This window comes from Boleophthalmus pectinirostris, unplaced genomic scaffold (genome assembly GCF_026225935.1).
Source record: "Boleophthalmus pectinirostris isolate CB_2022bp ecotype Guang Dong unplaced genomic scaffold, ASM2622593v1 HiC_scaffold_2, whole genome shotgun sequence".
Taxonomy (NCBI): domain Eukaryota; kingdom Metazoa; phylum Chordata; class Actinopteri; order Gobiiformes; family Gobiidae; genus Boleophthalmus; species Boleophthalmus pectinirostris.
In genome coordinates, this window is record NW_026571152.1 from 12,050,458 (window position 1) to 12,057,373 (window position 6,916).

The following is a 6,916-nucleotide window of genomic DNA, read 5'->3' on the forward strand; positions in this document are numbered from 1 at the left end:
TGCTATGGAGTCAAAGAGTGAAGCACTAAATTCTGTTCTAAATTTGAATTTGTTTGTAAATGTTGGGTGACTAATCAATCAATCAGTCAATCAAACTTTATTTGTATAGCACTTTTCATACATTTGAAATGTAGCACAAAGTGCTTCACATGCAACAGAAAAAATTACAATATTAAAAATAACAGCAACCCCCCCACCCCATTATTTCATGCATATATACAACAATAAAACATAAACATAAAGCTCCTAAAGGTTATAGTAAATATATAAATGGAGAGCTAAAAACAGATGGAGACTAAATAAAATATGAATGGTAATTTAATTAAAAGCAAATAATAATATTAATAATAATGATAAAACAAGTAAAAGTTTCAATTAAAAGCTAAATTAAAAAGAAACATTTTGAGTTTACTTTTAAAATATGAACACTCGCAGCGGACCTGAGATCCTCAGGTAGACTGTTCCACAAACAGGGGCCGTAAAAGCTGAATGACGCCTCACCGTGGGTTTTAGTTTGGACTCTTGGGACAGTTAAAAGAAGACTACCTGAGGACCTGAGAGTCCGAGAGGCTCATATGATAAAAGCAGATCAGATAAATAAATAGGACTAAGACCATTAAGAGCTTTATAAACCAATAAAAGAACTTTAAAATCTATCCTGAAGCTCACAAGACGCCAGTGCAGAGACTTCAGTACTGGGGTGATGTGCTCTCTCTTCCTGGTCCTCGTCAGCAGTCGTGCTGCAGAGTTTTGGAGGAGCTGTAGTGGAGCTGTAGTTTTCTTTGGAAGACCAGAAAGGAGAGCATTACAATAATCAACACGGTTTGTGCTAAAAGCATGTATTAAAGTCTCTGCACTGGCTTGAGAGAGAAATGGTCTGACTCTGGCAATATTTTTTAGATGATAAAAACAGATTTAGTGATGGACCTGATGTGTGGCTCAAAGCTAAGCTCAGTATCAAGAATAACTCCTAAACCTTTTACCCTCTCACAGGGGTTCAGTGAGTAGGTTTGGAGCATTGATTTGAGCCTCTCTATCTGAGCTTCAGGACCAATATTTAAAACCTCAGTTTTGCCCTGGTTGAGCTGGAGGAAGTTTGCTGCCATCCAGGACTTAATATCTAAAATGCAGTTAAAAAGGGTGTCGATCGGGCTTAGGTCATCAGGAGACACGGCGATATAGAGCTGGGTATCATCAGCGTAGCTATGAAAGTTAACACCGTGTCTCCTGATGACCTGTCCTAGTGGCAGCATGTACAGATTAAAAAGGGTTGGACCTAAAATTGAGCCTTGGGGAACACCACACTCCATTTTACATTTTGCGGAGGAGTGTTCCCCAAGACTAACATAAAAATCCCTATTTGTTAAAAACGATTTGAACCAGTTAAAAACAGACCCAGAGAGACCAACTGTATAATGCAATCTATCTAATAAAATACAGTGGTCTACAGTGTCAAATGCTGCCGTGAGATCCAACAGCACCAGGACTGACAGGTTCTTCTTGTCCATGCTTATATCATCTACGATCTTTACTAATGCAGTCTCTGTGCTGTGCTGAACTCTAAAACCAGATTGATACATTTCAAAAAATATTGCTGGAGATCATAAAATCATTGACCTGGTTAAAAACAATTTTCTCAAAAATTTTGCTTAAAAACGGCGGATTTGAGACAGGTCTGTAATTACTGAATCGGGAGGAGTCCAAGTTATCCTTTTTGAGCAGAGGTTTGACCATGGCAGTTTTAAGTGCTGTAGGAAAAACCCCTGTCTGCAGTGAGAGATTTACAATACTAAGAAGTTCTTGGGCAAAAAAATTAAAAACTGATTTAAAAAGTGATGTAAGAATAGCATCTAAAAAATAAGTGGTTGGTTTCAATTGAAAAATTATTTTGTTAAGAGTTGTAGCATCAACCAGGGCAAAACTCTCAAGTGTATTTGATAAAACCAAAGGACTTGTATTACAGGCATTGCCTGGTTGGATCTGTTGCAGGTCAGCTCTAATTGACTGTATTTTATTGCTGAAGTAGGTCAAAAAGTCCTCACAGTTTGGGATGTTTGATGGCTCATTCCTAGTATGAACAGGGTCAATAACAGAGCTAACTGTGGAAAACAGAAACCTGGGATTATTAATGTTGTTACGTATGAGCTGAGAGAGATATGCTTGTCTTTCACATTTCACGGCATTGTTGTATTTTCTCATCTGCTCATGGTAAATTTCATAATTTATAGTAATTTTATTCTTGCGCCATTTTCTTTCAGCTTTCCTACAATTTTGCTTTAGTTGTCTTGTTTTTTCATTTTTCCAAGGGGACTTTTTTGTCTTCACAGTTTTGACTTTTAGCGGTGCTACAGCATCAAGCGCAGATTTTAGCTTACTATTAAAATATTCAACAGTAAGATCGCACGAGGATAAAATAGGAGTTGGAGTGTCATTCAATATTTCTGTAAAGTTTGTCATAACTTCAGCAGTAATACAGCATTTTCTGACCGTGCATTCAGATATGGGGGGTTGCTCACTAGTTAATAAAAATTGTAAAAAATATACAGGCATGGTCTGAAAAGCCCACGTCCACAACAGAGGCAATGTCTACTGATATTCCATATGAAATTACTAAATCTAATATATGGCCTCTGTTGTGGGTGGGATGTGAAACATTTTGCTTAAAATTCATACAGTTTAAATTTTTTTAAAAACTCTGTTGCTAGTGAGTCTGATTTGACATCAATGTGTAAATGAAAATCACCTACAATTATAATTCTATCATAATTTGAATGAGCAATGGACAGGAGGTCTGAGAAGTCTGCCAAAAAAGAAGAGGAATGTTTAGGTGGGCGGTAAATACATATAAAGAGAATGGAGGGATTGGTTAAGGCCAGGGAGTGATGCTCAAATGAAGGATACTGATTAAAGTGAATATTTTTTAAATTATATTTGGCAGAGAAGATTGCAGCTGTGCCACCACCTCTTTTATTGAGGCAAGAGGAATATGTGTAACTATAGTTAGGAGGTGTGGTTTCGTTTAAAGTTACAGCTCCATCTGTGCCTGTCCATGTCTCTGTTAAAAACATACAATCTAGAGGATGATCAACAATCATGTCATTAATTATAAAAGATTTATTGGCCAAAGATCTAACATTTAGAATAATGAGTAATGAGCTCCTTTGTTTCATATGTGCCACTGAAATAAACAAATACGATTGGACAATCATATTCTGATTTGAGACGCAACATAGGAAGTGGGGACCAAACTGATGTCTCTCTGTATAAAAAATGCATACACATCAGTCTAGATTTGCCAGGTAAAGTTTTTCACAAGGCAGATTAAACTTCCATAACAAAATAAAGGTGTTTATTTGTATTAGTCTAATCACAACTATTGTGTAATTTAGGCAAAACGGAATTACCTCTACATATGTCACAGCAGCTCCCCATGTCCAACCAGAAAGTAAAATATTAATCTTATTAACAATAATAAACATGTTTTAATGAAAGGCATATTCTAACCTGTCACATGCATGTTAACATTTAATTAATACTTTGCATATAATGTCATCAACATCACACCCTCGGTGATGCTAACTCGAGGCGCTGTTCTGTCAGAAGCATTGTTATTCAAGTTAGACTTTAATATGAACTTTGTTTTAACTCAATCTGACTAGAAAGAACTGATATACAGGTGAGCTGATTTGTGTTTAAAAGTGCTGTTTAAATTAAAAAAAAAAATTTCTTGAGTTCCAGACTGTACACCCCCATTGTGCAAAGTAGCAATAGAATCAATATCCAGTGGTTTCTAATGGTCACTGATCATCTTTTTTTTTTTTTTTTTTATAATCTATATCTAATCTTCTGTTGTTAAAGCATGTGATTTGGAGCAGATGGAAGACTGACGGAATTTGACTAGAATTGACTATTTGTCTTAAACAGCAATTGTTAAAAAGTACTTTTTGAAATTTTTTTTTTAGCTTTCTATCATGTTATACCATCATCAAAAGCATGCCTGAAGAGGTTATAGAAGTCATCCTTGCCTGTTTGAGTAGCCTAATCTAGCGACCTCTCCTGGGCTTTATTCGAATCCTCCTTCTTGCTGTAAGATTTTGTGCAATGCTCCGCTCACAAGCCTACGTCAGCCATGCTCCCACAGGGCAATTCTCCATAAATATACTAAAACAAGATACAAAACTGTACACAGTAACTTGACAAACCTGATACGATGTGCAGTAGTTTCAGAAGCAGAATGCACGCTAATTGTGTTGTGAAAGCATTCTGAAGAGGGAGAGACTTAGTTTTCAGTGATTATAGCTTTTTCAAAACAATAGAAAGTAATTTAAAAATGATATGTGTGAGCAGTTAACACCCCATAAAAGTAAAAAAAAAATACAAAAACAAAACAAAAAGATAACAAACAATAAAGATTCACAAATTGTTAAACCTGGCCTTAATGAGAAATGCTCAGCCCTAAATATAATATGTGGAATGGGACTAAATGTGCTGCAGTAACTTCATAACACCACAGGAGTGCGCTGTGCGTCACCTTATAGTCGCCACGGAGATCCTGCTGCTTTGCCTGAATTTTTCTCTGTATGCATTCTTACTTTGAGTGGGCTTGCCTCTCCACAAATCTGACCTGTAACGTGGCCTGGTGATTTTCACGGAGATAGATATGTTTAATGCAATACTGTGGAACATTCTTGACAACATCTCCAATGAAGACAAGCAGGTGACAGACCCATCACTATAAAGGTAACACAGTGCAATAACTTAAATGAACTGTTTTTGGACAAGTTTAAAACAGGTCAAACTCAAGCTCAAAAGTAAGTTTAATTGTGATAATACGTTTTTAAAATACTAATTTTGTTCAAAGTTCACGTCCATTAGCATTCACATCTGAGAGAGTCTGAAATCTGAACTTTAAAATAATCCCAGAATCCCATGCATTTCAGAACATGTTTGTACAGGTCTAAAGTGCAGAGTTAGCATATTTTGCACTTTTACAAGACTGCATGGAGAAACAGGGTGGACATCTGACACACAAGGATAGTAGGTCTAAACCAGGACTGAATCATCACTAAACCAGGTCTAAAAACAGGACTAAACCAGACCTGAATTAGAATGAATCAGAAGTAAATTAGGGACTAAACCAGTTCTAAAGCAGGACTAAACCAAGACTGAACTAGGACTAAACCGGGGATATAAAATCAGAACTAATCCAGGTCTAAACAAGGACTATGTAGTGTGACTACGTCTGGCCCCACGCTGGCACCAAAATATGTAGGAGAAATCTACATGGGCTCACAGCGTGATACTGTGATGTAAGGGGGGTAATTGATGTTACAGATTGGAATTTAGGAGTTCTAAATTAAAGCAGTACTCACGTGGCCTTTGTGAGTGTTTGGCTCTGACTAGAAGTAAATTTGGGGCACTGCTCAACAAATGTTGAGAAATATTACCAATCCAATTTAATCAGTTACCTATGTTAATTAATTAATAATTAATTAAACAATTGATCTGAAGGTTTGTAAATTCTTGACCATATCAGTGACCTGTATATTTTGAATGACATCACTGGAAATAACGTCACTATTCACCAAAGCAAACTGTGATTTATGGATATTTATTGACCAAGTTAAACAGACAGCAGTTAAATACCAACTATAAAAATAAGTGCAGGTCGCTCTAAACTGGTGTCTAGAAATGTGAGATTAGACACAACTTTAAGAGTTATATAAAGTTCTGTGCTGAGTCTAGATTGATACAACAAGCCATTCTGTAACAGTGTGCATACAACCCTGGTAGTGTGGAGATGTCCAGTCACGATGTGGTCCTGTTGGGTCCAATGAAGGTTTGAGTTTCTCAGGACGTTGGTTCTGAAGAATCAAACGCAAAGAAACGGACGAAGGCCAAGTGACCTGATCAATATTCCAGGCTCAGTCGGCGTCAGGCTGAGGGACGCTCTCCTCTGTTCCAGAGGATTGGAGGACACGTTTCTGTGTCTGTGAGGTCTAACAGCGCGGGTCACAGATTAGGGCTAATCAATCAAAAAGACTATGTCTGCAAAAATGCGAATGTTTAAATTTGGAAAATATGAAAGCTTCGCTTCCAAATCAGATCAGCTACAGGTATTCGAATGAAAAAACACATCAAGCGACGGGCACAGCTTGAACAGAGGGAGAACTTGGGCGTTGTCCCTTTTGTTCGGCTCTACTACATCTTGACCATTCTGAGCTGAACTGCTTCAGCGATCTTCTGCTGAACAGAGATCTGAACCAACTGGTCAGAACTAGGCGATCTGCGAAACCGGCCAACTCTGGGTTGAGGTCTGTTTTCCTTGTCTTAAGTCTTAAAATAAGCGGGAAAAACTGACCAATGGTGGGTCTGCGTGTGGAATGTGAGTTAGTTGAGTGGGGGTTTTATGACGTAGCTCACATATTACACACTATGTACATTAACAGTTTTACACAAAGAAAGTTTTCACATGACATTTACAAAATCAGTATTGAAACACACTGGCCATAGTTCATTGAATGAATTGAATTTCATTCCTTTCTCTGGAGAAAGTCTATTGGCTTGAGATTCAGAAATTGTTCCATCAGAAATCCCATAGTGTCTTTAATTTGTCGATTATAGTCAGTGAACAAACTTCGGTCAATTTAATTATCAGTAGGTGAAGCTTTGTAGAAAGGTTAGTTTGTAAAAAGATCTTTAATCCTTTAGGGGTCTTTGTGCATTACCTCATGCAGGGAGTGCATGAGGTCGGTAAATCTTGCTTGGGTGTGAGGTCCGAGATTGGAAGGTTCAAGCAAGTGGGGGAGGGGTATAGTGTCATCAAAGTTAACCCCCGTCAGAGGCTGTTGTCCAAACTTTGTGCAAGTCTATTCCCTAAGATATCATGGCAACAGCCATGATTTCACATCTTCCA